A 16,085-nucleotide genomic window follows, 5' to 3' on the forward strand; every position below is an offset into this window, starting at 1 on the left:
GTGAAACCCACAATTACATTTACAAGCCTCAGTCATGGAAAGGTGCTTAGAGCGTTTCTTTGTGGACTTACATGCACTATCTCTCTGATGCATTAAAATCTGACAGAATGTCCGGGTAATGCTTCATTTGAAAGAAGAATTAAATGACAGGGTAGAAGATGAAATTTCTCCAAGTTGGATTGAAAAAAAAAAAAACTTTTGACATTTTTGCAGTACAGAGTCTACAGCCGGGAAAAGCCATCAAAGTCTAATCCATGTGCCAATTACCCTTACATTGACAGTTGCTTAATGGCACATATTGCTTTGAAAAGTGACTTAAAAGGCAGGCAAGCAAAAGCAAAGAGGAGAAAGGGATTGTTGAAATACGAGGAATGGAAGTGCAGACAGGAGGGGACTAGTATTTCCTACCCCTTTATGAGTACATACAGACTTTTGGATTGTGAATAAACTAAAAACAAAACAGCTTAATGAGGTTATAAGGCACATACAGGGACTTTTTTTTCAGTTCTCCCTAACAGAGTTTAAGCCAAGCTCTACAATCAACGGCACTGACACCACAAACAGCAGGAGGGAGAGAACACGGCTGCATAGACTTTAATTCATTGGTACATTATATAATGGCTGCTAAGATTTCCCTGCAATGATTGTCTTGTGTGTTCCCAGATAACCTCCAGAAATGACATGACAACCTCTTTTTATGCCTGCATCTGCACTGCCACCTGTGTTTTATCATAAGGCAGAATACATATGGGAATCATTTTGCTGAGTCCACAAAGGCAATGCATTATGTTACGTAATTAAATGAAACAGAACAGCGCTATTAGTCATCAGTTCTTTTATTTTTTTTCTTTCAGTCTAAACACTTTGAGCACTATTATAATAATTAATTTTCTAGCACCGTTTTTCCTCCAGCATCAACACACCACCATGCTTGCCAGGGCTTGTTTTTTTTCTTTCAAGTAAATCACACCTGGATAACAGAATATCATCTCAGGTTTCATGTCATTGCAAGTTTAAAGTCAATTTATTAACACACAATATTGAAGAGGCGTGTCTGTGAAATGGTCAGCAATAATGCAAAAATGTTACTTCATTCATATAAAAATGTCACACTGCTGAATACATTTTACAAGCTAGTTAGTGTCTTGTTATTGTTATCTTTGTTAAATGAAGCAAACGCATAAGTACTAAAAACTGTAATTCCTCGAGCGGCCACTTGAGACAGGCTGCAGAAGTTAGTCAATCACCATAAGCACCCATATTAAAATGCAGAAATAAACACGTTTTCAGCTTGGTTCAGGCAACAGTTTTGGTCTCTATAGTTAATTGCCCTCATCCATGACAACTGTGAGGGAGATCATTTTTTTATTAACCCAGCCTTTCAAATTATATTAAGGCTTAAAGTTATGCATAATTAACAGTGTGACAGGTAAGTGCTGTTATAGATTGCTTATTAGAGCACCCAGGCATCATTCGGCCCACCTCAGGTCCACCAATGATCCACGTCTTTGCAGATATTTAGATTAGACCGGAGGTGAAAGAAGCAATACATCCAACATGGCGGCAGCCAGCACCACATATTTTCAGTTTCAAATCAGCACTTTGGAAACCTACGGGTGACGCCATCCTATATACTGTCATTAGTTTTTGCTGTGGTGGTGCAGGCCGCAGGATTTATTAAAAAAAACAAAAAACAAGCAACCTGCAACAGAGAAGTTGAGCTAGATACAACTTTTGGAGAAACACAACCTGACCTCATGCTACAGTGGCTAATCCGGTGATCTATAATGGTACCTGGTGTATATGTCTGTGTCTGGCTCGCAGTCTATGCTGGAAAATAATGACAAGACGTTTACTTTGGTTTGTGTCCGATGGCTTGAGACAAAGAGCGAAGCAGTGGTCAAGCGACACAGACTGTCGAGAGAGAGGGAGCGCCGGTATCAAGAAAGACAGTGAATCAGGGAATAAAAACTTTTTTGATTGTTTCAAAGCGATTATGTCCATAAAAAATTATTGGCTACAAACATTTTGTCATTCCTGGCAGCCTGCATATATTTACAGATACCACAGAATATAGTAGAGGCAGCGCTATGTGACCAAATCACAGAGTAGTTTTACGCAGTGCTAAGTCTGTAAATTAGAGTGACGAGGTATTGAATCTAGATTTATGTCATTCAGCATTATCATGCATAGCATCACCCCTGCGATACAGGCCAGTCTGAGAGAAAGAGTCAAACGATACAGATAGGGAACAGTGTTAAGAGCAAGAGGAGAGAGTGAGATGACTATCTGTCTAGTGTTGTTCTTTAAGATGCACAGACCCTGCTACAGCAGCTGCAAGTAAAGGTACTTATCTGTCAGATTTCATCTGCTCACCAGGCCGTGTGTATATGGGGGGGGAGGTTTAGTTGGACAAGTTATAGCAAGCGAGCATTTACTCACTGAGACTGTAAACATCCGAGAGAGTCTAACTCTTGTTGCGAGGCTATCACGTGTTCAGGTTAGCAATGATCACAACAGTGTCCATCTCTGATAGTTATCTCAACTTTCTTTGCCTAAGTAGAAATGAGCAACTTTATTTCTTTCTTTGTTTTGTTTCTTTCTACTCTTTTTATCCACCCCCCTCTGACGCCTGACTCAGGCTCTTTACAGTGTGGGTGTTCTGGTAGCTTTGTTGGTAAACCAAAGGATTATGCCAATTGCTTTATGACTTAAGCATAGCCTGCTATTATGGTGCTTTGTCATTGGGAAATCACATCTTCCCAGACACTTACACCGAGACACACCCTGACACACACACACACACACACTATCCCTGAGGGGTGTCGAGAACGTATAAATGGCAGCTGACGGAGCCTTCATCACCTGCAAAACCCAGAGCCTGGGAAAGCCCCTGATGCACAAATATATACAAACACACATAAACAGCCCTTAGTGCCTCAGGCAAATATTGTGGCTGCATGAGCAGGATGCTGTAATAATTACAAAAACCTTACACCATGTGCAGCGATGTTTCTTTTAATGGCTGTTCAGATAGGAATTGTAAAAATCCAACATTGCTGATCAGAGTGCACCTGTGCGACGATTTACAAAACCACTAAAAAGTAACGATGACCCATGAATCAGATTATGCAGGGCAGATGTAAGTGCAGCACTCTGCCTTTGTTACCGGGCTTAATTGAACATAGCTTGGATCTGACGTTGGCTAACAACATGAAGTTAGCTCCCTCCTGCATTAGTGCCAGAGCAAATTAATTCTCCCTCCAGATCAATGGGCTTATAGTCTATACACATCAGCAGAGAGAGATTTCACAAGCAGGCTGCTGTATCAGCTGCCCAATTTTATGCTTCTATTCCACAGCCATCCCCCAACCAACCATGTTTATTATTGTGAATCAGATCGGCACACCTAGGCCGACACAGAAGCAAACAGCTTTCTCCACTTGTTTCCCCTGTTTTCATCTATACTGATACAAACATAAGCAGTCCTACACGGAGTACAGATCGATACGTAATGGGTGTCACACCGAGCAGATGAGCCCTCTCTGACTCTTCCCATCCTGATTGAACACTGTCTCTTTGTGTCGTTAAGGCGAATCTCCAGTCTCAGAGAGAGAGAGAGAGAGAGAGAGAGAGAGAGAGAGAGCGAAGGATTGAAGGACGGTGGCTAGAAAGAAAAAGAGGAGTGAGGACAGAAAGTGACGGAGGGGAGAAGATGGCACGGAAAGGAGGGAAGAGCTGAGTGCCAAGATGTTGCACAACAACCCCTAGTCTTTCCAGCAGGCAGAATTATCATTCAGGGCAAAAACACATCAACAACGATCCAATACCCTGGATTCACAGGATACGGCTTAGCACCACCCCCATCCCCTACAGCACATACCCTCACATATCCTAAAATAAGCTTTCAGCCATTTTCGTTTCTCTACATATAGCTAAGAAAAATATATTTCATAGCATAACCTACTGAATAGATACTAACCCTGAATGGATAAATAGGGCTGGGGTGATATGCTTTTTCTCCCGATTCAATTATTTTACGGGTGCTGTTTCAATTTAAATTGCGATTCTTCGATATTGCAGATTTTTAGTTTGCTTTTTTAAAAACCAAACCATGTGAAATAACTGAATGATGTTGTCTACAGACTATATCAGGAGCCATATTTCCCCCATTGAACCATTTCAATTGCTACATTTGAAGTTACACTCTCTTTTCAAAAGCCTGGACTGGGGGGAAAAAAAAGAGCATATAAAAAAATATATACTTTTTTGAGTGTTATACTTTCCACATCTGTAACCTTTCTAACACAATGAATTAAAACTATAGACGTTCTGATGTAAACTGCTACATTTATCGTCACACAACACAAATCGGAGCCCTTAAATTAACATACTGCATAATAAAGTTAACTTAAACTCTCTTTTCATAGCCTGGACTGCATGTAAAACTGGCAAACAAATGTACAATATAAACAAATATTTTTCTCAAGTATTTATTTAGCTTATTTAGCTGTTCCTGCTCAGTCAGTGGATGTACAAGTGTGTCTGCTGGCTTGCTACTGCATTTCGCCCTAAATAAACTAAAATAAAGCATTTAAATTTGGAAGAAAAAAAAAAGGATTTTTGAATTCAAATAAATCGATTTAAAATGAGTCAAAATAAGCGCCCATGTTCGTACTAATGAAGAAACATGTCAGCCAGTGTGACCATGTGGTTAATTTATGTGTATTCAACAGCAATAATGGAATAAATCAGGCTTTGGATACACAAGTAATACCTGTTTGTAGAATCAACTCATTACTGTGTTTGTTCTTTTTGTTGACAATACAAGAATACAGCATTTCCAGATTATTCTTTTGAATGATAAATTCAAAACTATTCTCTGTAGTAGCTGTCACATACACAGATGTCTCAATTTGATTTTGGAAAAATGCTTTAGAGTAAAAGCAAAGCCTAGAACAATACACTAAGCTAACCCAAATATACACAAGCCAAACTGGAAATAATGAAATCATACAGGTAGTTGTTATTCAATGTCCAAAAAATGTGATTTCATTTTTTTCAAATTTTTCAAATTACAGACCTAAACTCAATTTTAGGGCAGGGAAACTGTATCCAGTCCAAGCTACCTGCTGTCACCAGACTTTTTCATGTCAAATCATCATGCTTCAAGTGCTTTTAAATTCTATAAGAGGTGGAGAAATTTATCCAAAACCTTTAGTAGCCAGCAGTCGACCCTTAAATGCTGCTCTTATAATAGTGGTTAGTTTGAGTAGTAGCCTTAGCTTAGTGGCTGCGCCTCTGCATGATGTGGAAAGTAAAAAGGCTGTTGTCTGGCCTTAGCAGCACTTCAAAAAGCCCAAAGCAGCGTGAGCTACAGCACAAGTGACACGCACACATGGGGGGCCAATGGCTTGCATGTGTATGTATGTATGTATGTGTGCGTGTGTTGCATAGGTGCACGTGTTTGCGTGTGCTTATGCATGTGTGTTTATATGTGTGTGGGTGGGTGTGCTGGATAAGGGGGAGGCCTATTAAAAAGCTGCCTGAGGAGAGGGCTTTCAGTTGGGAATCTATGGGGGGCAGAGAGGATGGCAGGGCCATTGTGTGTCAGAGTTCCATCCTGAGAGCTGGAATTAGAGCCTTTCTCCTCTGCTCGGCTGGAAGACTCTGTACCACCACCGACTCCGTGTTTAATTAGAGCAGCTCTAGAGAAACAGCAGAAAGAAGAAGAAGAAGACAGGGAGGAACATGAGCGATGAAGATAAGACAAATGAAAATAACAATGATTGAGGGCAAAGAGAACGAAAAATTGGATTCACACCGTTTGGCTATGCTGTGCAAGTTTGATTGGAAGTGTAATGAGGTGAATGATATCAACATGATGTGAAATATGATGAAGGTTGGCCTTGCTGGTGTCATGGGAGTCTCTGTAGCGTGCCACTGATTGGAAATAGCTGCAAATGTGACAAAACTTTCACAGGGCGTGTTTGACTTTCATTTCAATTAGCTTCCACCCTTTCATCACACAAACAACGTGCATGATATGCCTTTGTGGAGGTTATAGTCCAATCAAATTAGGTAAACAAACATTAATGGATGATAATGAATGTGAGCATTATCTCACAAATACGAGTGGCCATTAATATTGATGACTGTTTTTATCAGGACGCATTACAAAAACCACGGCAGCATCAATATTTGTCAGAGAAAATGAGTGCGAGAATGTACATTTATCAGTGAATGGATAACTAAATGGATAGATGGAGGAGATAAACACAGGCTGATGATCTATCCATTTAGGCTTGTATGGTTCATTTATGTTAAATGGGTTCATTGTTTCAGGAGGTAAACAATGTGTCGAGCTTTATTCCAGAACAGTTCATCCTGGTTAACAGTTAATGCCATTAAAAGGCTCCGCTGGTAAAAGAGTTTGTCGTCAAAAGAGCTGCTTGTTTGTTATAATCATGGATATCAGTGTAAATGCTGTTGTATATTTGTAGGTGTGTGTATGTTCGCCTTTAAACTCCAACCTGAAAGGCAAAGAAAAAAAAAAAGGTTATTAGCGATTATTTTCTGAGACTCTCATGTCAAAACAGCGTAAAGCAACTAAATGAAAAACAGCCCATCATGAGACATCACAAGATCTGCAGTACATGCAAAAACACACTCCCCCTTAGCGTGAGATGTGTGTTGACCCTGGCTATATTTGGACTTTCTATCTCCAGTGTGTCTTAATCCTGCTGTCTGCTGTGTTCCACCTGATTAGTCTGATCATTCACTTCTGACAGGCCCATTTCTTAACACACACACACACACACACACACACACACACAGACACAGACACACACACACACACACACACGTGAAGTCAAGCACACTCATATAAACACACATGATATGTCACACACACACACACACACACACACACACACACGACGATCTGGACTCAAAGGGCAAGAAAATAAAAGCCTGAAGAGAATGACGTGTTTGGCTCAGTCACTCACAAGGAAAATGTCCCATCATGGCCTGCAGTTACCAGTGTCACACATCACTTCACATGGCCAGTCACAAACACTGGCTCATTAAATGTGAGATTCACACACACACACACACACACACACACACACACACACACACACAATTAAAGCCAATCAACGTACACAAATCCCACTTTTTATTATTGGGAAAAAATCAATAAAAAGAAAGTTTAAAAAAAAAAAAAAACATGCATAATGAACCCAGGTATATTCTCCTCTGGGATTTCAGTGCTGGGAGATAGAGAGGTGAGCTCAAAAAGGGATGAAACAAATTCAAATGTGAGCTAGGACTGTGGGACAGAAGCTCGCTTTCCCATACAATGCCTGGACAATATTGTCCTTCACCTGCTGAGATCTAAAGCAGTAATCAAGAGGCGTGGAGAGCCATGGCAACTATTTCTGCAGGGGACCTCTCTGACTTGTACTGCCTCCCTCAGGCTGCAGATAAGAGTCACCAGTGTGTGTGTGTGTGTGTGTGTGTGTGTGTGGGAGGGTGTGTGTATTCATGCATGTAGGTGAAGGAAGTGTACCCCTTCCCCCCTCCCCTCCTGTTAAGCCATCTCTCTCTGTTGCTCCCCCTCTCATTGATCCTGTATTCCATGCGGTTCCTCGTTGACCAACCTGCTGTTGGAGCTGTTGTTGTAGTCGAAGTTGATTTAGTTGCACTTGCCGTGCCTGAACTCCGAGGGACCATTCTGCTCAGTGGCTGTAAATTACATTTATTTACAAGGAGTATCAAGAGAGGGAGGAAAATGTGTGAGTGTGGGTGTTTTCCTGAATCCAGTGCCACTTTCCAAACACTCTTCATGACAGGTATAAAAACTAATGGCATTGGTGATGGTTAATAAATAACTTAACTAATGTTTTATAGATCACTTATTAATGGAACAACGTTGGGGGTTGCCAGGTTGTGAAAACTTTGGGCCGCTGTTTATCTTCTTCCAGCACGACACTTGCTTTGTCTTGTCGGGTATCACCTTAAGCCTCATGCGTCACTATAGACATTTTTGTCCATTTGGGCAAACTCTTTATATGGTCATCATTTTGGCTGCGTTAGTGCATAAGGCACATTTTTTTTTATAACAAAGTCTGTCTCTTGACACAATTTTGGAAATCAAATTTAAATTTTTCTAATAGATCAATAGAACACTGTGAAAAAAATGACTACCTTCTTAAGTCATAAAGATGTCCACTTCCAAAAAACTGCTATAAAAACTCTCTATATATAAAATCTCAAAGAAGCTCTGCTCAAAACTAACAAACATTCAATTAGTTTCAGGATTTTAACCCTTTGAATGCCATCACCTGAGGGTTAAAGGAAAAGTTTGACATTTTTGGAAATGATTCTCTCTCTGACGGAGAGTTGTACCAGATTACTTTTTGGCTAAGAGCAGGAGCTTCCTCCAGATTCAGCTGGTTGTACATCAACTGTTCAGTAACCAGTGGACTGAGGCAAGCTAGCTGTTTCCCCCCATTTCAATTCCCTGCGCTTAGTTAACCAGCCGCTGGGCATAGCCTCATCCTTAATAGATAGATTAGGTTTTTTATCTTGAGAATGCCATCTCATTGTCAAGTAGGTCCTCAATGACAACAATACAATATGAGCACAATTAGACAAAACAAAATTTAACAAAAATAAAAGAGACTTGAACAATACTAAATGGAACAAAGAGCAAATAAACAAAAAAATGTCAAATAATAAGATAAAGTAGATAAAGTAACAGTTAGTGTTATAGTTCTAAAACATAATTAGAGATTATGGACATGTACAACTGATTCTATGCTAAGAAGACAAGGCAGTTTTGAACAAATGGAAGGATATATGGACTGAACATTTACAGGTAGATTATCCCGAGGCAGTTTTAAACATAAAGGCTTTCTGAGCTATGACTGTGGGAGCAAAAAAAAAAGCTGCATAGAGTGTCTCAATATAATAAGATAATAAGTCTGTGTTTAAAATATGAGGGTAATTCAAATGTACGCATTTAAAAATAAACTGCAGCCAACGTCGCTGCCTTCTCATGATGCGAGAGGCCAAATTAAGAGCTTCATACATTGTACAATGATGAGTTATGAAAGGAAGAAATCTGCATCGAGAGGAAGAAGTTCGGATGCCTGATATATAACATTAGCATAATCCAATCTTGGTATGATGAGTTTGGAGTGCAAGCCTCTGTCTAACAGTAAATGAAAAGCAGTTCCTGGAACAGTAAAGAACACCAATACCAAAGTTGATTTTCTTCACAATTTAATTAATATGGAATTGAAATGAGAGTCTAGCCATAGGCCCAGGTATTTGCAGTGCAGATATGAGAGTGGTATTGATCTTCTCAGCTAAAGCGCCACCAAGAAATTAACTTTCACTCCTCCAATCAACTGTTGGATCATTTAACTTCTAGAAAACAGTCGTGGAGCATCTGGACCAAAATCCATTTATTAAAAACCTACTGACATTTACAACTGTACATACGATGGACTGTTCTCTCTTTCTCATTTGTGAGACATATTAAAATATGTTAATAAGTCATTTATAACAAAGTTTTGGCCACAATTCTTCAAGTCTGCAGCTTTCAATGTTACTTTGTTGTTAATAAATGGATTGTGGTCCAGATGCTCTCCAGCATTTTCCAGAAAATAACTGATCAGCCTTCTTGATGAATTATAAAACCATTAATCATTAACCATAATTACATGCAATAGTTACAACCTATGAACCATTTATAAAGAGTTCCTTATTAAAAATGGTGCCACTACTTCTGACATCAAGCAAAAAAAAAATGATATTCCCTCTGGTGGCATCTTAATCTCATCTAAAAACCACAAATCCCAGCTCAGTCTAGACCACACAGGAAACTCTCACAAAGAGACGTGACTGCGGTTTCGAGAAGGTGAACACAAATAAACTTTGTCAAGTGATTCCCTCCCTCTCTCTCATTGGCGCACAACAATCTTCCAGCCCGAGGCCAAGATCCTCTTTGTTTACGAAACGTCACATGATGTTCTAGATGACCCTACCTGAAGCCAGGGACTCATATCTATTTCCCAACTCTAGCTCCACATCCCTTCCCCCCCTGCTCAGGCCTCAGCTCAGCCACAAACCAGCGATCCCGTTGCTTGGACAAAGGAAGCTTCACTGGGATGTAACTCATGCCTGCACATATAGAAGGTCAGGACAAAGCCTTCTATTCTTTCTTGCAACAACAACACCTTTTGTCTTCTCTTACAAAAGAAAACACCATGCAAGCGTTTGGCAGCAAGAACTAAAAGTTAAAAACAGGCTGAACATTTAGTTAAATTAGACACAAAGACATTACATAGTGAATATAAGCCATGGAGCAAGAACCTATTAGTTACATGCTCTGTACGTCAGTACGGCTGATCAAAGTGGAGCCTAAATATATTTGATAAACACCTCCTTATTGCTCCATACATTGTGTAAAAAAGGGTCCTTAGGACTGAGTGTAGTGCTTATATCACTTTATATATCCCTTCATGTGCAAACTTTGCACACTTGTCTAATCCTAAAATAAATTCTAAAAACAAACTCAGTTTGTGCGAACTAGTAGATGCACCCTTCATTTGTCAGCTTGAGGGCAAACTTGTCTTAGCGTACAAGTTTGTAACATGTGAAAATAAGTCACTCCCAGAATTATGCAATCGGGATCTTATCTCAGACTTAAGTCTCTGCCTGCTGCTTATCTGATTTCCATGAGCTTTTATGTGCTGCATAAAAGGCTGAGGTCACAAGGAACAAATGTAATAATCATGTTGTTTTCCATAAACAAGTTAAGGAGGTGGGGTGAGACAGTTATCAGAAAACCATGAGCTGATTCTAGTAAATGAACAGATTTTAGCCAGGGCCACAAAGGACTTAGGTTGTGAATTTGTTGAAGGGTTTTTTTTTATGAAAATGTTCAGGAGAGAGTCAAAAGTCTTATTTTTGATTTGGAGTTTTATGCACAGCAACTCAATGAAACATACTCTGGAGGATCTAGATTAGATGGTTTGTGAGTGAGTCAATAAAGATCTTATACATCCTCTACAACAGAGACAGTCCTCTCCAGAAAATGTCTTCCTAACATCTAAATTGTCCTTCTACTATGACTTGTCGTCTAGATTCAACCAGTGCTGCAGCCTTCCTCCATTCCTCCCCCATTACTGTATCACCCTCCCCCATCTGCTTCATTATCTCACAATGTGAAAGCATCTGCTGTATATACCAATTTAAGCCAGCAGACACAACCCACCTTAGCATGGTGACTTGGTATGAATATAAATACAGAGAACCCTGGTTATGCTGAGAGAAACACATGGCTGACACTGAATACGCAGATAGGAGGCGTACAGATGAACTACAAAGCAGACTGGGGAGTAGCGAAGTCATAGTAGTGGAGTGTCACCCTAATTTATATTGATTGCACTAGACCATTCTTTAGATAAGGAAGTAAAATAAGTATTAAAAAAATAATAAGCAAAGAAAACTGAGTAGCTGTTTACACAGATTCATAATTTAAACAGTAAAAAGTTTGTTTAAAACTCTTTAGAGATGCTCTTCTTATTCATTCTTTTGTTTCTTGATATATTTTAGTATAAAATACTGTAAAAAAAGCATTGTACTGATGCTAACAGATAGTAGTAGTATTGACCAGTCAGGTTTGATCAGGATTTGGTTTCAACAGTCATTAAGACCATGACGCAGAACACATTGGCAACCGTCAGATGACAGTTAAGGTTTTTATTAAAACTTATCTGAATTTGTATCCAGATATTTGTTTATAGAGAAGCACAGCAGAGACATGTCGTTCTGGATCGTGTTGCTTGATCGGACTGCAGAGGAAGCCTTGGCCTGGATGCTCATTATTTGTTTTCCGGATATCCCCTGGCTACACCGGAAGCCCAGTAACATTTGCTATTGCCCCCAGAGGATAAATCATCATCAGATGATAACCCACGTGATGAGATTGGAAAAATACTGACAGATCTCTCTGAATCAAATCTACTCTTATTTTAGCATCAGTTCCTTTAAAACTACAACCAAAGTTGAGCGGTGTCCTAGCACTGACCCCGCGCACAAAAATAAGAACAAACCTTCCAGTGACTTCTATTGGTAAACCAAATGGCAGCCACAGCTTGTGGACAAACTGTGTAGGGAAGCCCAGGCAGGCCTGTGGCAGATGGTCAGAGTGAACAGGGTGACGGTTGACAATGTGTGCTGCGTTGAGGAAAGCACATTCAGCACAATGACACAAAAAGAGACCGCGAAGAACCTGAAGCCTCTGTTGTGTCACTTTAGACACATATATAAACCCACACTGACACACACACACACGCAACGGGACAGAAAAACACAGTGCTTGCAGGAAAAGGCAAGCAGGGACACAGCAGCTTTTTGCCCCCTCCAACTCTATCCCACCTGCTCTCTCCCTTACGTCAAAATCCTAACACAAACATCACCTCCTCCGCTCCCCCAGGTGATGCCTCCTTCGCTGCCTCCTTTGCGGTTTCCATTTGTCCTGCTAGTTCTTTGCAATTAAGCAAATGGGTCATTAATTAATCGCCGCGAGCTACAGCACACACGAGGAGTTAATCAGACTGGATGGATGGACTGCTGGGAAAGAGCGTGACACGCAAACACACATACACATTTGCACGTACACAAAAACATGCCTGCTTTCACAAAGTATTGACATTTGTGAAAAGTGAGCCTCCGGTAAGATGTGCATGAACAGAATTAGAGAAAATGGCAGCAGCTGATGAAAAGCAGCTTGATCATTGATTCATGTTGTCAAACTGTGCTGAGTGGCAGTTTCTTCTAAGAAGGGAAACTTTGGTTGAAAATCTTGCCTCAGGCCATCAACATTCAGAGTGAGACAAGAGGATATTTTTCTAGTGTGTGATGGTACACAGCTCAATCGTTGAGACTGAGGACTGCTGACAAATCATTTTCATGAAGTATATACAAATGGGGCTATTGACGAGAAAACCACACACGATTCCTATAGGCTGGATTTATACTGAGCAAATTGGTTTGATAAGTACAGGACCGGTCCCAGACAGGTGCAGGCTCAGTGCTGAGACATCACTTTAGCTGTTGAGACAGAGGCTGATTGTGAATGCAGACATGTTTCTCAGACCTTTTCTGCTTTAAAAGGTGGGTTTCTCTTGAGGCACATGGAGCAACTCTTTTCATCTTTCTCTTTCTCTGCCTCTCTCTGATGTGCGTGTACAATAGATGATAGATAGATCGGGGTAGTACTGAGGTAATCACACGCACAAATGTTGGGAATGTTTGGAATCTGCACCAGCCGAGGAGAATACCAAATGTGTCCCAGCGCCACACAGCAGGAAGCAAAACAAAAAACAGAACACTGTTCTTACTATCAGTTTTGATTTAATCTAAGTTCGGCTGCAACTGATTATCTTCTCGATTGTTTTGTTACAGTGAAATAGTGAAAAATGTCATCACGGTTTGCCAGAGTCGAAAGCCACACATTTCAGTTTTCATGTATTTACTTTATTTTATAAAGAAAAGCAACAAATCTTCATATTTAAAAAGCTGGAACCAACACGTTTGGTATTTCCGATTTATTATATGAGTATAATTCTTCAAAGGCAATCTGCAAATTGAATTAACTGAGTGATATTATATGAAATCCAAAGCTACTAATGACCACCACAAATGCAAAAATATACACACAAATCAAACCATCAAACTTCTCCAGAATATCATGAATGAAGAGGTTTTCCTCGACTTCTCAGCTAATAGACGTAATGCTGTATTAATCCAAAAAGATTATGTCATCTTGAAATTTCTCCAGTAGGTGGCAGACTTCTAATCATTGCAGCCCATTTGGCAGTCAGAGTAAACAAAGCTAGATTCAGCACTTGCATGCATGACAAGTTAAAACCAAAAAGGAGTGACACACTAAAATGGATGAAAAGGCACACAGTTTTTTCACTTATAGTTGGACCTCTCGATGCACTGTGTGGGGTCACTTCTTTCCGCTGTGACTGAGTCAGCTGGAAGAGGTGTTTCTTTCTCAGAAATCCTCTCTGTCCTTTTTTTTTTTCCTCACATGCCGGCCTGCGTGCCCTTTTACTGTCCGTCAGCAGGAAAAAAGAGAGCAAAGTGTGTCAAAGGACAGGATAGGACGGGCAGTAACGACAATGACGACAGGATGAGAGTTGTTTTGTCCGGTGCACTCAGCACTATCTGATCTGCCAGAGGGACAACAAGAGGAAGGAAGGGTAGACGACATGAAGCAGGAGCTGAAGACTCTCACCTGAAACAACCTGGAAAACTATTAAAGTAAATATGTACAGAACATGATTAGACTTTTCCTGATTAGATTAAGCAGCAGTAAACATTCCAGCATAGAAACTACTGCGTCAAGTATGAACTGCATCAACCATCAATAAAATATCAACTAATAGACAAAGGGGCAGAGTCTCACTAATAAACTGATTAGCTAAAAGGCATTAACTGTGCCCGGAGCAAAAGGAGTCGTGACTAGTATATAATATCTGCACTTCATCAGTGAGGATGTGGAGTGGAAGGATTGTATATCAACCAGAGCATTTGCTCTAATAGTCTAAGTAAGCAGAGAAGAGAGGAAAGATGTTATATGTTGTACTTACTAACTAAATGGATTCATTTGTTTCTTACTGCACTTTTGTAATCAAATTTCCCTCCTTCATTAGGATAATTACTCAGACAGTCTGGGACAACAGAGCACCAGACGAGACCAACTCCTGTAATTCAATTAGGAAGACTTTCGTTCGCTCTGCAGAAAGCAGACGAGGAGACCTTACAGACAGACGGACAGACAGATATAGATAGACAGAACTTCAGCTGGGCCATTAAAGTATACAGTCGGTGAAGTACTAAATTTCATTAGTACTTGGCATTTTCCACTCAAGCAAGAAATTGCCTGAGTACCTGTAAAAACTCAAAATGAAAGGATGGGACTGGCTTGTGACCAGTTCAACAAACTGCAGAAATTGCAAATGGAGGTTTACTCCACTAGGTGGTGTTGCAGGGCTGAACATTTACAAACAGAGACACAGCAAGGAGGCCATCAGCCTGAACATAAAGCTTCATGCCTATTTAAACATATCCCTACTTCTTTTTTTTTTATTATTATGCAGTTCTCCAAAGGTTTATTTGTTGCCACTGAAAGCAAGATATTTACTGTGATTAGACTGTACAGGAGCAGATAAGCTCTCAGTCCACTACAGTAGTTAATTCCACTCTTTGATTCCTATCAGGAGCTGAAGGTCAAGTGCAGTATTAGAGTACAGCCACCGACTAGTATGCCATTAAATGAAAACATTCTGACTCAATTTTCTCTTTAACAACTGCAATAAATCAGAGGAGCACCACCGCTGAGCAGACCGTGCCTCTAAACCAGGGCCTGCCAGTTGTTTCCAGCCTGGCCAGTTAGTTTGGTATTGATTCTCTGTCTTGCTGTGATACTACTATAACCATCTGACCTATGAAGCTCACAGCGCTGGCCCGAAATCCAGTGCACGCTGCCCTCGGAGGGGAGAGGGAACACCGTGAGAGGAAAGGCTCGAGTTCACTCTCCGGGCTCTGAACTGTGGTGCTTTCACTAAAAACGTCCGCTCTCGGTTCATGCCCCGTTAGTCTACCTGGTTTAGCATTTTCACTTTTCACCTCCTATCTCCCCTCCTCACCTTAACACATCACACACCACAACCTCACACATGGTCCCGTGATAAGTCATTTAGTCCCTGGGCAAAGTTAGAGACCTTCAGACATTATTTGAAAATAGCAGGATGTTAAAATGAAAATTATTATTAAGAAAATCACTGAGGGGCCATCAGAGCTAGGATGGATTACCATTATGCCTAAGAGCCACTGACCATAGGGGCCTTAGACCTGGATTAAAAAAGAAGGCAAGGCACAGAAGTTAATATCAAAATGCAGCATTTCATTCTGAGTAAATAAATCATAGAACAAGTGAAATAAGTTTTAGAGCAGTAGTTCCTATCCTAGGGGCTCCAACCTTTCAAGGGGCCCCA

At 40.4% G+C, this 16,085-nt stretch overlaps 1 long non-coding RNA gene across 2 annotated transcripts in view; it reads right to left on the bottom strand.

Moving 5' to 3' along the window:
* Window positions 1–16,085, bottom strand: part of LOC113746254 (uncharacterized) — a 155,615-nt gene that overhangs the window by 133,851 nt on the left and 5,679 nt on the right. The gene's annotated exons all lie outside the window — the stretch shown is intronic.

The sequence above is a fragment of the Larimichthys crocea genome, chromosome VIII (assembly GCF_000972845.2).
Source record: "Larimichthys crocea isolate SSNF chromosome VIII, L_crocea_2.0, whole genome shotgun sequence".
Taxonomy (NCBI): Eukaryota; Metazoa; Chordata; class Actinopteri; family Sciaenidae; genus Larimichthys; species Larimichthys crocea.